General features: G+C 46.1%; 1 long non-coding RNA gene across 1 annotated transcript; it reads left to right on the top strand.

Moving 5' to 3' along the window:
• Positions 1-7,149: 7,149 nt before the first annotated feature.
• Positions 7,150-7,544, top strand: LOC146871093 (uncharacterized). Its single transcript, XR_014959500.1, has 3 exons — positions 7,150-7,209; positions 7,298-7,378; positions 7,469-7,544. It is a non-coding gene; the product is annotated as an uncharacterized LOC146871093 (long non-coding RNA).
• The last annotated feature ends 14,192 nt before the right edge of the window (positions 7,545-21,736 follow it).

The following is a 21,736-nucleotide window of genomic DNA, read 5'->3' as shown; positions in this document are numbered from 1 at the left end:
TACGGTTTTTACATAAACACACGTAGTCTATTACGGGGAACATTGTTATAAACAATTCGCTGAAAGACGCTTACACATCTACAAAAGGAATCAAGTAGCGTGGCTGGCCTAAGCGCCACTGGTTTTAAAACTTACATAGTTTTCTCCGCACAGACGTCTGTATCCGTCTCACGCTCTGCAGCTAATGACAGCGAGGCGAGGGTGAAGCCGGCTATATGACGTTATCCCAATTGGTGTCTACGTGCAGGCTGTCAGCTGCTTGTAGACAAAACACGGAGCGGATTCTGAAAGAAACCCGGTCACCGGTTCCTGGCGAGTTATCTTATGATTTAATCTAGTCGCGAACAATACTCATAGGTGAGAAAAAGGAATATGTTATTACATAGATCCTTTCTCTATAAAAAGCGGGTCACGTTTAGCCGACCAACGTGCTAGATTGCGGTAGGAATAAGGGTCTTAAGAACCAACTAATGGAATTCGTACAAGTTGTTACATGTACATTGAAAGGCTGTGATGTAAAAGAGCTCCTTTGTGTCTTTTCTTATATCCACTCCGGATATATTACATCAAGGCAATATTTAGTTGCTTAGTAAATATCGGTTACGGAATGAATTCCTCACAGATGTGGAATAAATCAATTACATTAATTCAAAGACAACCAAGTCATGTGTACCAATGCCTTAATGGACCGTGGACAGGCAGCAATATTCGTACACCATATACGAAAGACCGACAATTTTTTGAAGCAGTTTTCAAACAATATAAGGAATTATATCATTCAAGGGAACATGTATTTCTTTGACAATATATTCACTCTACATGCACCATGGATTTAAAACAGTGTTTTCTATATACCATAACATTAATGAAGTACATATTCTCATAGAATTATGGGTTATCAATTAAAAACTGACATGCATATTCCTGTCTAACCATATGGTGTAATTCATCTTTTTCAGAGTAATTATACGTAGCATATTGTACATTCAAAATACTTGTGGATGAGTACAGCCACGCTACTTGATTCCTTTTGTAGATGTGTAAGCGTCTTTCAGCGAATTGTTTATAACAATGTTCCCCGTAATAGACTACGTGTGTTTATGTAAAAACCGTAGTGATTTTAAAGCGGTACCGTAATTGAGAAACAATTGGGAAGTTGCTATTTAAAATACCACGCATACAGGACCCCTTTGTTTCACAGCCTAAAAGCATCTAGTCGGGTTACTCACGTAGTTGGCTTTATGAGTGCCACTCGGTATGAATGACTTTCAACCCTGCACACGTTTGGCTATACGATAGAAGAATACTTGAGATATATTTTCACATGTGCGCAAAACACGCACTTTCTTTTGCTTTGTATAACCACACATTAGTCTACTGTGTAACTGATTAAAATCAATCTAGGCGTTCCAGGTGGGCGCTAATCTCTGCCCTCTCATTTTCAGTAAGTGGCGATCGTTTTGACGGCACCACTCTTTTTCCAGTTGAATAATTCACTGTGAAGGTACGTGACCTGTTTACTATACTTCATTACATGTCGTCATGTACAATAGGGATTTCTAGCGCCTATTTCTGTCGTTTATTGATTACAGAATTCCTGATTAATTCAGATGTCGGCTGAGAACTCTAATGAGAGACAAGGAAATTATAATCCTATACAAATCTGACTCCAGGTAAGCGTCTTTGGCACTAAGGGATACCTTCATTGTTCCCTCATTCTTCATACACACATGTCCCTTATGTAAAATTATTTGTACTTACAGGCAGCCAGCCCAACTTTTTGTCCTGAGGAAGACCCGCTCTAGATGCACACAACCCAGCACTACTATATAGGGTCGAAACGTCGACGTGCTCTGTCCAAATCGTCCACGCACTTCCACAATCAGAATTAGGAAATCATGTCCAATTGTGGTTAATGCTCTTGATTTTTGGACTTTGTCTGTATCACTTTATTTTTGTTATTTTTGTTATTTGTGTATATGGCAAATGTGATTTTATGTTAATGAGTTTATGTAAGCACTGAATGTTCTATGTTGTATTTGTATTATGGTTGGTCAGACCTGTAAATGCACACCTTTTTGAGAGAAAAATTTCCGGACACTGATTATAGAGTAAAAATTAATTTAATTTCTGAATCCTTTCGTTCATGTGTGTACACTTTTTTCGCTCTGTGAATGAATATTTACTTAATGAGATCTAGCATTTATTGCATATTTAACTAAGCTTACCAATTCCCAACAGAACCATCTTTTGCCTTTATCACAAATGCCCAGGTTCTGAGGGTTACTGGGTTACCCCATTATCTTTAATGGATATCTAGTGCAGGTTCCTACCTGCGAGGGTTCTTTCGAATCATTCATTGACTTTTCTGAAAATATAAATAACATATTATGTCAGATAAAGAAACATTGTCCTATAGTGAGGACTATATCAATAAATTAATTCAAGAGCAAGCAGAGTTTGATTATTTAGGTACTGGTCTAACTCCTATAGACACTACCCTAAATGACAAGCTATCACGCTTAGAAAGATTAGAAAAGAAACTGATACGCACAAGACTACATGGCCATGTACTAACTAAGTACTTACAAGCAAATATAATCCCAAAGGGACTTCAAGTCCGAAACGAGCCAGCAATCTTTATTGATCTACCAAAATTCCGCGAAGGATTTAGTTTTGTGGCTAACAACTGCTCTCGACACTGGATGGTGTTGGGGGTGGAAACAGCCCTTGAATATGCGAAGAAACTGATTCAAGAGATATCGGATCTAAGAAAGGAGATCTTAGAAGATAGGGGTTTGAAGAATGCGAAGGAGGCCTTAGAGAAAGCAGATAAAGCAACAGCTGAATTCAACACCATAACTTTAAACCGAAAACTGGAAAAACTTGCCAAAGATATTAAGGCGTACGACAAAAAGATCACATACCCGTATACTAGTGACGACTATTATACTCAAGACTCTCAGGGATACTACACCAATCGGAATAGACAGTATTCTCGGAGATTTGCGACCTTCTCCAATTCCTCTTTCGGAAGTGGGTCAGAGAACGAATCGGAGAGAGCAAGCACTAGCTCAGACCCACGTACACTTCCAGACGGAACCACTTTCCAACCCCACGAATCAGCCTTCCAACAAGGTCCAACGCATCAATCTCGGACACGTTATCACGATAACTTTGAACCATCTACTTCGTCTTTTTTAGGCGAGCCCACGTGGATCAATCGAGACCAGAACTGGGGGAGACCGACCAGATGGAACCAAGGACGCGGCAACAGACGCGGGAACACCAGAGTCCGGTTTCAAACACAGCCACAACAGAATCACGGAGAGATTCGGACCAGACGTCAAACTTACCGATGGTAACTAATAGTTCTAATAACGAACTGACTGTAACCTTGGAAGCATCCACTACAGAACAAGGAACAACAAATGCCATTACAAATATTAAAGACCCCATATTGAATATCTCAAATTACACCTTGAATAAGGCGGAACACGATATCCTGTTGAGAGGGTTGTCCTTTGTACCTACCTCAATACCCAATTCCTTCAATATCAAATTGGAATTGCAACAATTCTTCAGAAAGATCCGTCTAAAATACTTCTTTGTGAAAAATGAAAATTATAACAAAAAACCGGCAGCAACAGACTTCCGCCCGATATCAACCTTCACGCCGGCTTCTCACTTGATGAATGAAAGAATTATAGCTTTTGAGAAAATAGTGATGAGTGAAGTCATGGAACTGTTAAACAACTCCAAGTACATCAAACACAACATCACCAAAGAAGAAAGACTAGCCCTGCACACACTGAATAGAAATAAATCGATTGTTATTAAGACTGCTGATAAGGGTGGAGCGGTGGTAGTACAAAATACAGAAGACTACATACTTGAAATCAATCAACAACTTGGTTGTACTACGAGTTACACCCGGATTCCTGGTGATCCTACTAAGGAGATTGCTAAACTAATTAGAGATCTCACTAACTTGGGTATTGAGCAAGGATTCCTCTCGGAGCCAGAGAGTAAGTTCCTAAATAAAACAAATCCTAGGATTCCCACTATTTATACTATCCCGAAGGTTCATAAAAACTTACAGAAACCCCCCGGCAGACCAATTGTGTCGGGTTGTGGCTCAGTGTTGGAACCACTGAACCAATATCTTGACAGCTTTTTGCAGCCATTTGTTGTAGAGACCAGATCATTTGTCAGAGACACAATGCACACTATTATACTGTTTGAAGACCAACCTTTTGATGGGACCACACAGTTATTTGTCACACTTGACGTGTGTTCACTATACACAAGCATACCACAGAATGAGGCCATTGAAGTCATCAGGAACATACTAGAAACCCGCCCTACACCTCATTGGATTCCAACTGACTTCCTTGTACAATTACTGCATATCGCTATGGAGAAAAATTACTTCATCTTCCAAAATGAGTTTTTCTACCAATGCAGAGGAGTAGCCATGGGAGCCGGGTTCGCGCCGAGCCTGGCGAACCTGTATATGGACCATTTCGAAGACAAGAACATTTATTCTGATCAAAACCCCTATATCGATAATATCACTGCCTGGAAACGATATATCGATGATATCATGATGTTGTGGCGAGGCTCGGTTGACCAACTGTTGGAATTTCTATCATGGCTTAATGCTCGCAACACAAATATCCAATTCACCATGACGTACAGTGATCAATCGATCCCCTTTTTGGACCTTACACTTGAAGCAGAGGACGGCAGAATTGTAATGAACCTATATAAAAAACCAACGGATCGAAACACTTTGCTCCAGTACAATTCTCATCACCCGAGAAATCTTAGGGATAACTTACCTTATGGACAATTTTTGCGATTACGTCGCAACTGTACCAGAAGGAAAGACTTCTTTAAAGAAACTGACATTCTGCTTGCTAAACTAAGGGAAAGGGGATACCCCAAAGGACTTCTCAATAGAGCCAGAAAAAGAGCCTGGTATAGGCCACGGGAAACTTTACTTGAAGTACAACCCAAGGACCGAACAATTGATAAATTGGTATGTGTAACGACTTTTAATACCAGAAGCAACGAAATAAAAAAAGTCATCAAGAAATATTGGAATCTTGTAGGTTCAGAAATTGGCATCACCGACACTCCTATGTTTGCCTTCAAACGTGCAAAAAACATTAAGGACTTTGTAGTTTCTTCATTTCTAGAATCTCCGCCTACACCAGATATTAGATCGCAACTTGGCCTACCATCAATCAAGGGACACTACAAATGCAGTCACTGTAAGGCATGCGAATATACCACACCTGGAGCCAGCTTCAGTCACCGTGGGAAGACATATGCACTTAATCAGTTCTCTAACTGCAATAGTCAAAATGTTATCTATGCCATCAGATGCCCATGCCAGCTGATTTATGTAGGTCAGACGACCCAAAAAGTAAAAAACAGGATCCTGCAACACCAGAGCAGAATCAAGTGCAAGACCTTGGGGGCCCCCTTGGTAGAACATTACATGAACGCAGGACACACTCACAATCATCTAGAGTGGTGGGTAATAGAAAAAATCATCTTACACCAAAGGGGTGGGAACACTGCAATTTCCCTTAATTATAAGGAGTGTCGTTGGATCCATACCCTTGATGCTGTAAATTATGGCCTCAATGAACATGAGGAGACATATGTGCAAATGAGTAAATTGTAGCATGTCCTAACTGTGCAAATGAATTAACATCATTATCTCTATTTATGAGTCTATTGATGTAAGACACATTTCCCCATTAATGGATATTCCATCAGAAAGATCTATTCAATGTGTACTCATCCACAAGTATTTTGAATGTACAATATGCTACGTATAATTACTCTGAAAAAGATGAATTACACCATATGGTTAGACAGGAATATGCATGTCAGTTTTTAATTGATAACCCATAATTCTATGAGAATATGTACTTCATTAATGTTATGGTATATAGAAAACACTGTTTTAAATCCATGGTGCATGTAGAGTGAATATATTGTCAAAGAAATACATGTTCCCTTGAATGATATAATTCCTTATATTGTTTGAAAACTGCTTCAAAAAATTGTCGGTCTTTCGTATATGGTGTACGAATATTGCTGCCTGTCCACGGTCCATTAAGGCATTGGTACACATGACTTGGTTGTCTTTGAATTAATGTAATTGATTTATTCCACATCTGTGAGGAATTCATTCCGTAACCGATATTTACTAAGCAACTAAATATTGCCTTGATGTAATATATCCGGAGTGGATATAAGAAAAGACACAAAGGAGCTCTTTTACATCACAGCCTTTCAATGTACATGTAACAACTTGTACGAATTCCATTAGTTGGTTCTTAAGACCCTTATTCCTACCGCAATCTAGCACGTTGGTCGGCTAAACGTGACCCGCTTTTTATAGAGAAAGGATCTATGTAATAACATATTCCTTTTTCTCACCTATGAGTATTGTTCGCGACTAGATTAAATCATAAGATAACTCGCCAGGAACCGGTGACCGGGTTTCTTTCAGAATCCGCTCCGTGTTTTGTCTACAAGCAGCTGACAGCCTGCACGTAGACACCAATTGGGATAACGTCATATAGCCGGCTTCACCCTCGCCTCGCTGTCATTAGCTGCAGAGCGTGAGACGGATACAGACGTCTGTGCGGAGAAAACTATGTAAGTTTTAAAACCAGTGGCGCTTAGGCCAGCCACGCTACTTGATTCCTTTTGTAGATGTGTAAGCGTCTTTCAGCGAATTGTTTATAACAATGTTCCCCGTAATAGACTACGTGTGTTTATGTAAAAACCGTAGTGATTTTAAAGCGGTACCGTAATTGAGAAACAATTGGGAAGTTGCTATTTAAAATACCACGCATACAGGACCCCTTTGTTTCACAGCCTAAAAGCATCTAGTCGGGTTACTCACGTAGTTGGCTTTATGAGTGCCACTCGGTATGAATGACTTTCAACCCTGCACACGTTTGGCTATACGATAGAAGAATACTTGAGATATATTTTCACATGTGCGCAAAACACGCACTTTCTTTTGCTTTGTATAACCACACATTAGTCTACTGTGTAACTGATTAAAATCAATCTAGGCGTTCCAGGTGGGCGCTAATCTCTGCCCTCTCATTTTCAGTAAGTGGCGATCGTTTTGACGGCACCACTCTTTTTCCAGTTGAATAATTCACTGTGAAGGTACGTGACCTGTTTACTATACTTCATTACATGTCGTCATGTACAATAGGGATTTCTAGTGCCTATTTCTGTCGTTTATTGATTACAGAATTCCTGATTAATTCAGATGTCGGCTGAGAACTCTAATGAGAGACAAGGAAATTATAATCCTATACAAATCTGACTCCAGGTGAGCGTCTTTGGCACTAAGGGATACCTTCATTGTTCCCTCATTCTTCATACACACATGTCCCTTATGTAAAATTATTTGTACTTACAGGCAGCCAGCCCAACTTTTTGTCCTGAGGAAGACCCGCTCTAGATGCACACAACCCAGCACTACTATATAGGGTCGAAACGTCGACGTGCTCTGTCCAAATCGTCCACGCACTTCCACAATCAGAATTAGGAAATCATGTCCAATTGTGGTTAATGCTCTTGATTTTTGGACTTTGTCTGTATCACTTTATTTTTGTTATTTTTGTTATTTGTGTATATGGCAAATGTGATTTTATGTTAATGAGTTTATGTAAGCACTGAATGTTCTATGTTGTATTTGTATTATGGTTGGTCAGACCTGTAAATGCACACCTTTTTGAGAGAAAAATTTCCGGACACTGATTATAGAGTAAAAATTAATTTAATTTCTGAATCCTTTCGTTCATGTGTGTACACTTTTTTCGCTCTGTGAATGAATATTTACTTAATGAGATCTAGCATTTATTGCATATTTAACTAAGCTTACCAATTCCCAACAGAACCATCTTTTGCCTTTATCACAAATGCCCAGGTTCTGAGGGTTACTGGGTTACCCCATTATCTTTAATGGTCCCCGTTAGTGTGGCATTGCCATAGTCAAGTCTGGACAGAACTAGGGATTGGGTTGCAGTTTTTAGGTCATTGGGGGGTATGAAAGGTTTGATTTTGTTGAGGAGTTTTAGGTTGTATAGGGCGCCTTTTGCTGTGGATTTGATGTGCGAGCTCATGTTGAGGCTTGAGTCTAGAGAGATTCCTAGTGATTTTACTGTGTTTGCTGGAGTGAGTTTGCAGTTTAGGGAGTCAAGGTTGTTTATCCACTCGTGGATCTGGGGGGGTTGTTCGTGATTGGAGAAGACAAGGATTTCGTTTTTTTCTTGGTTGAGTTTGAGGTGATTAATAGTTAGCCAATTTTCTACTTTTGAAAGGGTGGAGTTGAGGCGGAGGATGTCATTGAGGGAGGAGATCTCGAGGTAGAGCTGGGTGTCATCAGCATAGAGGTGGTAGGCAATGCTAGCTTGTTTTAGAATGACAGTGAGCGGTTCCATGTAAATGTTGAAGAGTGTTGGGGAGAGGACTGAGCCTTGAGGGACACCTCGAGTTGAGGAAGTGTCGGACATTGAGTTTTTGATTTTTATGAGTTGGGAGCGGTTATGTAGAAATGAGGAGAACCATTTTAGGACAGTCCCATCTGCTCCGACACGTTTTTGTAGGGCATCTAGGAGAAGTTTGTGATCAACCGTGTCAAAAGCAGCTGAAAGGTCGAGGACGACAAGTAGGCAGCATCTGTTGGAATCAAGGGAGTTGTGAATGTCATCCGTAATGCTCAGTATAGCGGTTTCCGTGCTGCATCCCTTCCTAATCCCAGGAGGGGATGTCTCCAACTCTTTTTGTTTTTAGGGGGGCTAGTTGGTCGAGGGCAGTTGTCATTGTTGTGTTGTACAGTTTAGTGAGCTCAACCATGTTGAGGTTGTCTGTACAGGTTGGGAGCAGTGATGTTATGGTATCTTGAAGGGCAGGGAGGGGGATGTCATGGAAGTTTCTGGTCCGTTGGTGGGTGATTTGGGTTTTGATTGGTGGAGCTACTGTTTCATTGATGTTGAATAAAATGATGTGGTGGTCTGACCAGTCGATCCGGAGAATGTTGTTTATGGTAATTGTAGGAAGGTGGATATCTGACTATGGTTACCCCCAAATTTTTGCCTAGTGTCTAGCTGGTTTTTCGACTTAGTTGGCCTGAGATCCTGCTATTCAGGATCTCAGCCTGGCTGTTCTCTCTTTAAAATGGACTCCATGTACCCTAGGTACATACCCAATTGGTTGGATCACCCTGTCAGCCCCTGTACCAGTGTACACTAGGTACCCAGGGCATTGGTGTACCCAAGGCCTGCCAAGGGCTGCAGCATGTATTATGCCACCCCAGGCTTGGCCTAACAATTTGACACAACTGGCTGATCACTCAGCTGGGGTAAGTTGGTGTAATCACCTCTTACTTAGGTGTAGTATACCTATACCTAACCTTAAATGGGACACCTGGTAACCTATAAGTCACTCCTATGGCAGGCCTTAACAATCCTGAAGGCAGAGTGCTTGGTTCCATGTGAGATGGTGCTCTGGCATGAGCTGAGCCTGTCTGCCGTGGTCGGAACAACTTCCTTCTACTGTTTCCAGATATCGTCATACCATATACTCTTAAGTGCATTATGAACCTCGCGGTTAAATGCTATCTTTGGTTTGGCTTTATCAAAACATGTCGAGTAAGGTGTCATACGAATTGGAATACTAACCCCTCGCCAATTCTGGCGACGGGGTTAGCATTCCACCCTTCTAGAGGGACACGACATGTACAGTACCTGAAACCCGGGTAAAATCAGACATAGCCTCAGCTCCACAAAATGGATGCTGCCACCACAGACACAAGTCTGCCCTCCTGCTGCTGGGAGTCCTTCCAGCTTGGGAGGTGTGGACAAAGGGTTTCCTGCCAGGGGAGGTGCGTGCACCACCCCAGACAGGATTTTGTGTATTGGTCAGGTAGGGCTTGAAAGAAACCAGACATGCCTGTGGCTCACAAGGAGCCTCGGTGCATATGCCAGTTCAAACCGGTCCTGGGGCACACCAGTCCCGGGCCTGGGGCGAGCTGGACAAAGGATTGGGGGTGTAACCACCCCCCTTCCTGGTCCCACCCTTAGGGAGGGACCTAGCAGGTAGTCCGGCCCCTAGAATCCGCTTAAAGGTAGGAGCTGTGTCCTAAGACTTCAGACATCCTGGAATCAACTTGAAACTAAGAAGAAGACGGGAACTTCGACATTCTGCTGCACAGAAGACTGAAGAAAATCTCCCCTGTGGTCAGGGAGTGACCACCTTGCTAACGCAAGCACCATCCAGCGAATCAACGTCTGCTTTGCCGCCGCCTCCCGCCGGAGCCCGAGCCCAGAGACTGACAAGACCTGGACCTCCAGACCTCTCACCGCCCGATCCACAGTCCCTGCAAAGAGGAGACCCGTGGAGGCACCGAGACACATGGAGCCAGCCATCTTGGAACGACTACGACAAGCTGACCAGTGCAACAACCGAGGCTCCCTCCAAGTTGTGCTTTGGGTCCTGAGAAGCCCAACCCTCGAGCAGCATCTGCACCAAAGGTGAGCCCTCCAGCATCTCCACGATCTGCGTGGGGCCCTTCTGCATTTTGCCACTCGACGCGCCTAACCGGTTGCTGGCCCGCTGGCTAGTGGCCATCTTGGCGACGAAATCTACGACAAACACCGCTGGTCTGGTTGCTCCAGACTGGCCCTTGCTCCCCTCCAAAGGAGCAATCCCTCTGACCTTGCTGGTCAGAACCAACAGCTGATTTCCGAATCCTCCTACAATTGCTTTTGCCAAGGCTTGTTTGCTTCGATCAAGTCGCCGACACCGCCGACAGCGAGAGCCTGCGTGGGACAGCTCGTGAGCCGACTCCTGGACGTCGTCGACCTTCAGGGACCACGTGGCTGCGGAGACAAGCTACCCCTCATCACCTGTTTGCACCCGACATCGCCTGGTACCCACCTGGTGCCACGCTGGTCACTGGCTAGTGACTGTGAACACTGTCCCCTCTGCTTACAGGTCTTCAACATCTCCGATCCACTCTTGGATCCACTGCATCTCTTCCCGACCGACCGCCTGCAGCATCTTTGTCCCAGGCTCAACGGAACAGATAGAAGAAACCCGACGCACTTTGAGGCCTATGCACCCGCTTCCTGTGGGTGAGGTAAAGCTGGCACTCCGGTGCCCATGTGTAGTAATACATCTCTAGTGCCTGTGTTCCAAATCTTAAGTTCCTAGGTCATCCGGAAGATTCCTTTTGCAGTAACTTTGTACTTTTTACGCACCCATTGAAACCTATGGGAGCCCGCGTGTGACTATTTGCTCTGCACACGCCGCCCGTGGACCTCCTGGTCACTAACTGACGTTAGCTCCTTGTAGGCCCAGCGATTCTAGAGGCCCTAGGCCTTTTCCCTTTTCTGTTCGTGGTACTTATACCACTATTTTAGTATATGGTTCGAGTGGCCACCAGGGCCTATCCATATAAAGTGCAACTTCTGTGTATTCTGTGATAATCTTGTTTGACGATTTGTGCTCCTGTGCTCATAAAGAGACTAGGGGTTACTTTGAGAAATAAATACATGTATATTTTGAATATATATCTGTGTGGTGTCCTTTCATTGGTATAAAAGGGGGTTACTATTGGTAAAACAGCTTGCTTAACACGCATCACGAGTTTAGCCTCAAAGACTGCTTAGCCTACGCTACCACTAGGGCAGCTGGTCCGAAAAGGTTGACTTACAACCACACCATAAGGGTTGCTTGGCATGGTACAAGGTGGTCACTAGAACTAGTGAACAGCATATACCAGGCCAACTTCTCACATTGGTGAGCAGCGGTTGGATTTGAGCTTGCTGTGTTTTACCATTGTAATCTCTTGGTTACCAATTGAAAGATCACATAGGTACCTGTAGGTACATATAAAACAAGATTAGATATACATAAGTTCTACTGAACTTAGTTGTTGTAGAGCAAAGGGAGTAGCACACCCTGACTACAACTACTAGATAGGTTTAGTAGGTAAACCCAAGTGTAGGTAGATTGCAACACATCCACCCACACTTAAGAGCAATGGCCGGGGCAGAGGGGTCCACTGTACCCATCTCTGTTGAGAGTGACCCCCAGAGGGCACCATCCAGCTTTGCTACCCTTAATCAGAATGAGCTCAGGCATTTGGCAACTCTTAGAGGCCTTAAACAGCCCAAGAACCCAAACTCTGCTGAGCTCAGAGAGCTCTTACAGAATGATGAGAATCAGAGAGCACTCAAGAAAGCTTCCCAGTTAGCCCCCTTAGGGACAGGAACAGGAGGCCCCCCTTCTGAAGATGCCACTGAAGTACCCCTTCCCAATAGTCACCCCTTAGATGGGATGCCTACCACAGAGGAAGAAAGTGATGGGGATACAGATGTGAGTGGGGATGAAGGGAGAACTAGCCCAGTGCCAAGTGTTATACTTGGCCCAGCTAAACTAAGGCTATTGGGGACTGACAGTGGGTTCACCCCATTGGATCTCCCCAGTGGACTTAACACAGGGCTTGGAAGGCAAAGGAATCGCTCAGGTGACTCCAATGCTTCCCATGGCTCTAGAGGCTCTCAAGGTCACTCCAGAAGGAGACTGACCACCCCTCAGAGGAGGGAACATGAGGCCAGAATGCAGGAAGCCCAGCTGAGGATCAGGAAGCAGGAGCTAGAAGTAGCCCTGATGGAAGAAAAACTGAGCAAGGCTAGGCAGCATAGAGAGAGTGGGTCTATACCCACTGGTGGCAGCAATGTCCCTAGGGACAAAGATAGGGTCTTTGACAATAGGAACCTGTCCAAGATTGTGCCCCCCTACAAAAGTGGGGATGACATCCACAAATGGATGACTGCTCTTGAGAGAGCCTGCAAAGTGCAGCAGGTTCCTGAAGACCAGTGGGCAGCAATCTTATGGCTCTCCTTTGAGGGGAGAGGCAGAGATAGACTCCTCACTGTTAGAGAAGAGGATGTCAGAAATTACAGAGTCCTGAAGAGTGTCCTAGTTGATGGGTTAGGCTTAACCACTGAACAGTACAGGTTAATGTTCAGAGACACCCAGAAGACACAGACTCAGGACTGGTCTGAATATGTGGAATGTGCCACTAAGGCTTTGGAGGGTTGGTTGCTGGGAAGTAAGGTGTCTGATTATACAGGATTGTACAATTTGATGATGAGAGAGCAGATTTTAAGTAATTGTCAAAACCAGCTTCTCCATCAACACCTGGTAGACTCAGATTTGACCTCTCCCCAAGAATTGGGAAAGAGGGCAGATAAATGGGTCAGGACCAGGATCAGGCCTAAAAACCAGGGTGGTGACCAAAAGAAAGATACCACCAAGCCTCAAGAGAAGGGTGGGGATAAAGAAAAAGAGAAACCTTCCTCAGGGCCCCAAAACTCCACACAGGGTGGTGGGTCCCAAGCTCCCTCCTCTACCACAGCCAAAAAGCCCTACTGCCATGAGTGTAAAACTCCTGGGCATTGGAAAACTGACAGCGGTTGCCCAAGGGCTAAAAACAAAACTGTTCCTCCAATTACTCCTGTCACACCACCTATTACTGTCAGCAGTAATCCCCCAGGTGGTGGGAGTGCCCCCAGAAATCTGGGTGGGTTTACTTGGGGAACACAGGGGGACCCTGGCTTAGCCAATTCCCCTGCAGCAGATACTCTTGTCTGTGATGGTGGCATGGGGTTTGCCAACTTCACTGCCTGTCCCAACACTTTGGGTAGGTACAGACAGGAGCCCTACATCAATGGTACAAAAGCTGAGGCCTACAGAGACACTGGAGCTAGCATCACAATGGTGGCCCATTGGCTAGTTCCCTCTGAGCAGCTTTTGCCTGGTTTCTCCTACCAGGTGACCAACATTGATGGCAAACAGAACAGTCATCCCATGGCAGAGGTATGTCTCAGCTGGGGAGGTGTCACTGGCCCTAAAAGGGTGGCAGTGTCCCCAACCTTGCCTGTAGACTGCTTACTGGGGAATGACTTAGAACTCTCAGCTTGGGCTGGAGTTGAACAAGACACCCATTCTAAAATGGTAGGCCTGTCACAAAAGGGTAGGGGGGTTGTGCCATTCACAACCCCTGTCCAAATAGATTTCCCCCCTGAAAAGGTTGGAAGGGCAGTGGTAGCCACAGCCCAGGCACAGACAGACTTCCCTGTAGAGACTGGCAGAGCTGTGACAGTCACAGCTCAAACACAAACTGAGTGCCCCCCTGAAAAGGTTGGCAAGGCTGTAATGGTCTCAGCCTATACTCAGACTGACATAGGTGTAGTGAAGCCTGAAACAATGGATCACTCCACACAAACTGAGAGTAGTGGGGAGGAAGAAAAGTCTCCCTCTCCCCAGACATTAGGAAAAGGTCAGCCTCCTCAGGGATCTGACCTCACCCCTTGTGAAGGAACTGCCCCAGAGGTAGCCAGGCCTGGCCTGGCAGAGCCTCTGATGTCAGTGGCCCCTTCCAAGGTGGGACCCAGTCTGGTGCAGGTAGCCTGCCTCTCTCTACCCTGCCTCAGTCAGCCCAGGGCTGCAGAGGTCAGGGAGGCCAGTGGACCCCCAGAGGGCCCCTGTCCACAAGAACCCCCCCATCAAAAGAATGAGGATTGCCTGGCTAGTAGCCCTAGTCAGGTGATGGGTAAAAACATTCCTGAGGGATCTCCTTTACAGGTAGCTAGGGACCTCCCCCAGAGGGATTCTGTTGGGCACAGGCAAACCTGGGACCTTAGGGCCCCAAACCTGACCTGTCCCTCCAGTAAGCCCACAAAAGGGACCCAGCCTCCAGCTTTAGGTAGCCAGAGGCTGACCCTGAGAGCACAGTGCAACTCAGTTAAGGAAAGAAAGGCATCCATGGTGGAGGGGGATTGGAGGAAGCTGAGGCCTCACTTTGAGGACACTCACTTCAGTACTCCATCTCAACACCAGCCTTTTACTTTGCCAAGACACACCAAAGGTAGAGATTCCCTATGGTGGAGACCCTCTGATACCCTTAGGGTGAGGGATTGCTTAGTGGACCATGAGACAGGGGGTAACCATGCCAGTGCTGGTTCCTCCTTATATGGCCACTTGGGCAATATAGGCTTACCTGGTCAAGGTCAGCCTTATCTCCCTTCGTTTGGGGGGGGGTTGTGTAGGAAGGTGGATATCTGACTATGGTTACCCCCAAATTTTTGCCTAGTGTCTAGCTGGTTTTTCGACTTAGTTGGCCTGAGATCCTGCTATTCAGGATCTCAGCCTGGCTGTTCTCTCTTTAAAATGGACTCCATGTACCCTAGGTACATACCCAATTGGTTGGATCACCCTGTCAGCCCCTGTACCAGTGTACACTAGGTACCCAGGGCATTGGTGTACCCAAGGCCTGCCAAGGGCTGCAGCATGTATTATGCCACCCCAGGCTTGGCCTAACAATTTGACACAACTGGCTGATCACTCAGCTGGGGTAAGTTGGTGTAATCACCTCTTACTTAGGTGTAGTATACCTATACCTAACCTTAAATGGGACACCTGGTAACCTATAAGTCACTCCTATGGCAGGCCTTAACAATCCTGAAGGCAGAGTGCTTGGTTCCATGTGAGATGGTGCTCTGGCATGAGCTGAGCCTGTCTGCCGTGGTCGGAACAACTTCCTTCTACTGTTTCCAGATATCGTCATACCATATACTCTTAAGTGCATTATGAACCTCGCGGTTAAATGCTATCTTTGGTTTGGCTTTATCAAAACATGTCGAGTAAGGTGTCATACGAATTGGAATACTAACCCCTCGCCAATTCTGGCGACGGGGTTAGCATTCCACCCTTCTAGAGGGACACGACATGTACAGTACCTGAAACCCGGGTAAAATCAGACATAGCCTCAGCTCCACAAAATGGATGCTGCCACCACAGACACAAGTCTGCCCTCCTGCTGCTGGGAGTCCTTCCAGCTTGGGAGGTGTGGACAAAGGGTTTCCTGCCAGGGGAGGTGCGTGCACCACCCCAGACAGGATTTTGTGTATTGGTCAGGTAGGGCTTGAAAGAAACCAGACATGCCTGTGGCTCACAAGGAGCCTCGGTGCATATGCCAGTTCAAACCGGTCCTGGGGCACACCAGTCCCGGGCCTGGGGCGAGCTGGACAAAGGATTGGGGGTGTAACCACCCCCCTTCCTGGTCCCACCCTTAGGGAGGGACCTAGCAGGTAGTCCGGCCCCTAGAATCCGCTTAAAGGTAGGAGCTGTGTCCTAAGACTTCAGACATCCTGGAATCAACTTGAAACTAAGAAGAAGACGGGAACTTCGACATTCTGCTGCACAGAAGACTGAAGAAAATCTCCCCTGTGGTCAGGGAGTGACCACCTTGCTAACGCAAGCACCATCCAGCGAATCAACGTCTGCTTTGCCGCCGCCTCCCGCCGGAGCCCGAGCCCAGAGACTGACAAGACCTGGACCTCCAGACCTCTCACCGCCCGATCCACAGTCCCTGCAAAGAGGAGACCCGTGGAGGCACCGAGACACATGGAGCCAGCCATCTTGGAACGACTACGACAAGCTGACCAGTGCAACAACCGAGGCTCCCTCCAAGTTGTGCTTTGGGTCCTGAGAAGCCCAACCCTCGAGCAGCATCTGCACCAAAGGTGAGCCCTCCAGCATCTCCACGATCTGCGTGGGGCCCTTCTGCATTTTGCCACTCGACGCGCCTAACCGGTTGCTGGCCCGCTGGCTAGTGGCCATCTTGGCGACGAAATCTACGACAAACACCGCTGGTCTGGTTGCTCCAGACTGGCCCTTGCTCCCCTCCAAAGGAGCAATCCCTCTGACCTTGCTGGTCAGAACCAACAGCTGATTTCCGAATCCTCCTACAATTGCTTTTGCCAAGGCTTGTTTGCTTCGATCAAGTCGCCGACACCGCCGACAGCGAGAGCCTGCGTGGGACAGCTCGTGAGCCGACTCCTGGACGTCGTCGACCTTCAGGGACCACGTGGCTGCGGAGACAAGCTACCCCTCATCACCTGTTTGCACCCGACATCGCCTGGTACCCACCTGGTGCCACGCTGGTCACTGGCTAGTGACTGTGAACACTGTCCCCTCTGCTTACAGGTCTTCAACATCTCCGATCCACTCTTGGATCCACTGCATCTCTTCCCGACCGACCGCCTGCAGCATCTTTGTCCCAGGCTCAACGGAACAGATAGAAGAAACCCGACGCACTTTGAGGCCTATGCACCCGCTTCCTGTGGGTGAGGTAAAGCTGGCACTCCGGTGCCCATGTGTAGTAATACATCTCTAGTGCCTGTGTTCCAAATCTTAAGTTCCTAGGTCATCCGGAAGATTCCTTTTGCAGTAACTTTGTACTTTTTACGCACCCATTGAAACCTATGGGAGCCCGCGTGTGACTATTTGCTCTGCACACGCCGCCCGTGGACCTCCTGGTCACTAACTGACGTTAGCTCCTTGTAGGCCCAGCGATTCTAGAGGCCCTAGGCCTTTTCCCTTTTCTGTTCGTGGTACTTATACCACTATTTTAGTATATGGTTCGAGTGGCCACCAGGGCCTATCCATATAAAGTGCAACTTCTGTGTATTCTGTGATAATCTTGTTTGACGATTTGTGCTCCTGTGCTCATAAAGAGACTAGGGGTTACTTTGAGAAATAAATACATGTATATTTTGAATATATATCTGTGTGGTGTCCTTTCATTGGTATAAAAGGGGGTTACTATTGGTAAAACAGCTTGCTTAACACGCATCACGAGTTTAGCCTCAAAGACTGCTTAGCCTACGCTACCACTAGGGCAGCTGGTCCGAAAAGGTTGACTTACAACCACACCATAAGGGTTGCTTGGCATGGTACAAGGTGGTCACTAGAACTAGTGAACAGCATATACCAGGCCAACTTCTCACAGTAATGGTTTCGCTTTTGGCTATGATAGCATCTAAGATAGAGCCCTTGTTGTGAGTTTGACCCTTGCAGTGTTGGGTGAGATCATTTGTGAGAAGGAGTTCATTTAGGGAATGTATAACAGTGTCATTTACATTGTTCCAGGGGAGGTTGAAGTCACCCAGGATGATGTTGTCGGAGTTTGATAGGGAGCATTGGGTTAGTAGGTCCGAGATTTGATCACTGAATGCAGGAGAATTACCTGGGGGGTGGTAGATGAGATGGCATTTTGTTACTTTGTTGTTTGGGTGTGTTATGTTGGTGTTGAGGTATTCGAAGGTTGGGAAGGAGTGAGTTTTGAGTTCAGCTATATTGATGCTGTTCTTATGGATGACGGCAATGCCGCCGCCGTGTTGGTCTTTTCTGTCTTTTTTGATGATGGAGAAGCCAGGGGGTACTAGGAGGTCAAGGAGCGGGTATGATGTTTCATTGAGCCAGGTTTCGGTGAGGAACGCGATGTCAGTGTTGTTACTCAGTATGGCATTTGCCAGCTCTATTGCGTGCTTAGCTGCGAATCTGCAGTTTACGAGCATGCAGTTTACCATATCTCTGTTGGAGTGGGTTTGGGAGGAGGGTGGAGCTTGGGGGATGCTTGTGCATTGGGAGGGACGTTTTGTGGGCCGAGGTTGGTTGTTGTCTCTACCTATTCCGGTGATTACTTGAATGTTGGAGGGGGGGTTTGGGTTTCTCTGGGGTCATAGGTTTTAGCGAGTGTTATTGCCTCTCTCAGGGACATATCAGGGATCGTTCTTTTTGGTCTGAGGGATTGGGTGTTGCGAGGGGAGGAGCACCAGTTGGGCGTCTGGAGATTAGGCTGTTGAGGTGGCTCACAGGTGTTTAAGAGGGAGGGGGGTATAAGGTGTTTGGTGGGGAAGGAGGGCGCAGTGGTGTTGAGGAGGATTTTGTTGATGGCCTGGGTGATAGTGTTGAGTTGGCTGTGTAGTAAGGACAGGTTATCGGTGATGGTTGAGAGTTGGGGTGGGGTCATAGGTAAGAGGGAGTTGAGTTGTGTTTCTATGCGTGAGAGGCGCTCAGTTATTACCTCCATAGTCGCCGGGGAGTGGGGACAAGTGGGTTTGGGTGGTAGATCCGATTGAGGTCGGGTGTAGGTTAGGCGGGTACTCGAGTTAGTGATAGTAGGGGGGTTAGGGAGGATTATTTGAGAGGGCTCGGGGGGAGGGGCAGGAGGCTGGTTCTTGGGGCGGGAGGTGTGGTAGGGGGGGTGGGAGTAGGGGGTAAAGGGCAGTCTGGGCTGGGGAGGGGGGCAAGTCTGTGGAGTTAGGTAGTTGAGGGCTTGGGGTAGGATTTGTGTACGGTCTTTCTTGGGTTGAGATCTGGGTGTCAAGGTCGGGATGGATAGGGCAGTTAGGTGGGGTCAGGGTGGAGTTTCGCAGCTTGGTGAAGGTGAGATCAAATTGGTGTAGGTTAAAGTTGTTGGCTTGGACCATGACTTTGCCATTTCTGTATAGTGTTATGGTGGCGTTAATTGTGAGTGGGGAAGACTTGGAGATAGTTAGTCTTTGGCCGTGCGGGATGTTGGTGGTTTTGGTGACAGATAATGGAATAATGGAGGGTCCCAGCGGCACAGCTGATTCAGAAGTACAGAACCCGGGAGAACCTTCACCCTCTGATATTTTATTTTCTATAAAACGGATGCAGGTGGAAGTGAGAAGTGACAATCGTTCGGCACAGCAAGCCTCTAAAAAATTGCAGAGTGCAGTAAGGGAGATCAATAAAACATGCACAGACATATCGGAGAGATTGACAATGGTTGAGGCCCGTACAGAGTTTCTCGAATGAGAGGCAGAAGAATTAAAGAAGACAAAGATATCTCAAGATCCCAAGATAACTGACATGATGCGGAAATTGGAAGAGAAGGAGAACAGGCAAAGAAGAAATAACCTCAGACTCCTAGGAATACCTGAAGACCGGGAAGGGGGGATGCAAGAGGGTTTTGAATAAAACTTTTGGAGGGGGCCTTCCCAGATTTGATATGGTGGTACTGGGAAAATGAAATTCAAAGGGCCTATCGTGTTCCCTTAACTCTTAGAATTCATCATGCAGGCAATCAAGAGCAACCTCAGGCAATGCTTCTATTTTTAGGAACATTTTTGCTGAGGGAATGTATATATGCGCAAGCACGGGCAAATGCAAAAAAGGAGTTTGAAGGGGTTTCCTTTTATATAAGACCTGACTTCACTGATGCCACAGTGGAGAGGAGGTGACGTCTGAGGCAATTATTCACACCATTCCAGAAATTGGGGTACTGTAAATATACCTCCATTCCCATTCCAGAAATTGGGAGCGGAGGTATATTTACAGTGCCCTGCGAAACTGAAAATAGTTCTTAAGGGGAGTGTTCGTAGCCTTACCTAATTGAATTGTCGGGGGAGATCTGAAAGGCCTCAACAGAGAAGTGGAGGGAGGGAGCCGAGTAGTTAGATGTAGCTGTTGAGGAGAGAGATTCCCCAATGATTTACAATGAGATGGGACCATCAAGCTTATGATGCTTTGAAGCAGGACGAAGTATGGAGAGGTTGTAGCAGATGGATAAGGTGGGGGGTGGAGAGAGCAGTTATACAGATAACCTCACACAGGCTAGGCCTGATTGCCCACATGTGTGGGGTGGGCGGAGGGAGAGGGTGTTGGGTTTGAAGGGAAAGGGGGCTTTGGGCGATGGGTTGGGGTGGGGTGAGGGGGAGGATAGGGGGTTCATATGCTCAGAGGTGTAAAAGTTGGAAATTAGGACAGAGCCATTTTTGATAATTGTATCCATGTATAAGAGCTATAGTCGGGCTATGAAAGGCATGTAGTAGGTGGACAAGGAAAAGTGTGTTTAGCCTCTATTAATATTTGTGGGTTGAATGATGCCAAAAAAGAGCGAGAGTGGCAGTTTGTCTGCAAACATTGAAAGCAGATGGGGTTTACTTGCAAGGGACCCACATTAAAGGCTCACGTAGAGATGTCCTAAATACTCTTGGCTATAGGTTGATTGTGGGGACCTCTCAAAGTGTTCAAATAGGGGGGCTGGCGATTTTGGCCAAAGGTAATAAAATACAGTTCACGCAAGTTCCAGCTGACAAGGTAAATTGGTGATTGTAGGATGTCATATTAAAAACTGAGGCGTACTGACGTTATGTTCTGTGTATGGGAGTATTTTGGACATCCCACCTATTATTAACGACTTATCGAACTAAATAACTTATCAGCCTCTGATATTCAGATCTCCACATACCTTTATTGGCAATCTGCCCAGTGGTTGGGATAGGGGCAAATCTAAAAAGTATGTGGGTCAGAAAATGAAAGTTTCTCGTGCCATAGAAAGCATCTGTGAAGATCATGGGCTTATTGATGTCTGGAGTAGGAAGAGACCTCTAGAGCATGGGTTCACTTATTATTCGGGCCCACATGGTTCGCATGCCGGTCTAGATAATTTTTTTATCTCAAATACATTGTTGACGAGCTGTAGAATTGAACAATACCCGTGTTTTTTGTCAGATCATTATCCTTTAATGCTGGAAATTCAGGGTCGGGGAGACAAACTAAAACAAAGTGGAGTTTTGAGCGGGCTTTATTAACAAATGTGGATTATCGCAGCCATATGAGGAATTGATCCCAATATATTTAAAGGGAAATAGTGGTAGTGCACCAATAGGGGTAGTTTGGAACACACTGAAGGTGTGTTTACGTGGGGGGATGCGGGGGTTCTCGTTGGATAGAGAGAAGGAAGAAAAACAACTCATTCAGCGTAAACAAGATATGTTAGCCACTGCTGAGGAGGACCTGG

The sequence above is a fragment of the Triturus cristatus genome, chromosome 1_1 (assembly GCF_964204655.1).
Source record: "Triturus cristatus chromosome 1_1, aTriCri1.1, whole genome shotgun sequence".
Lineage (NCBI taxonomy): Eukaryota > Metazoa > Chordata > Amphibia > Caudata > Salamandridae > Triturus > Triturus cristatus.
The sequence above is the reverse complement of the archived record's forward strand: the minus strand, read 5'-3'. Positions and strand labels throughout refer to the sequence as shown.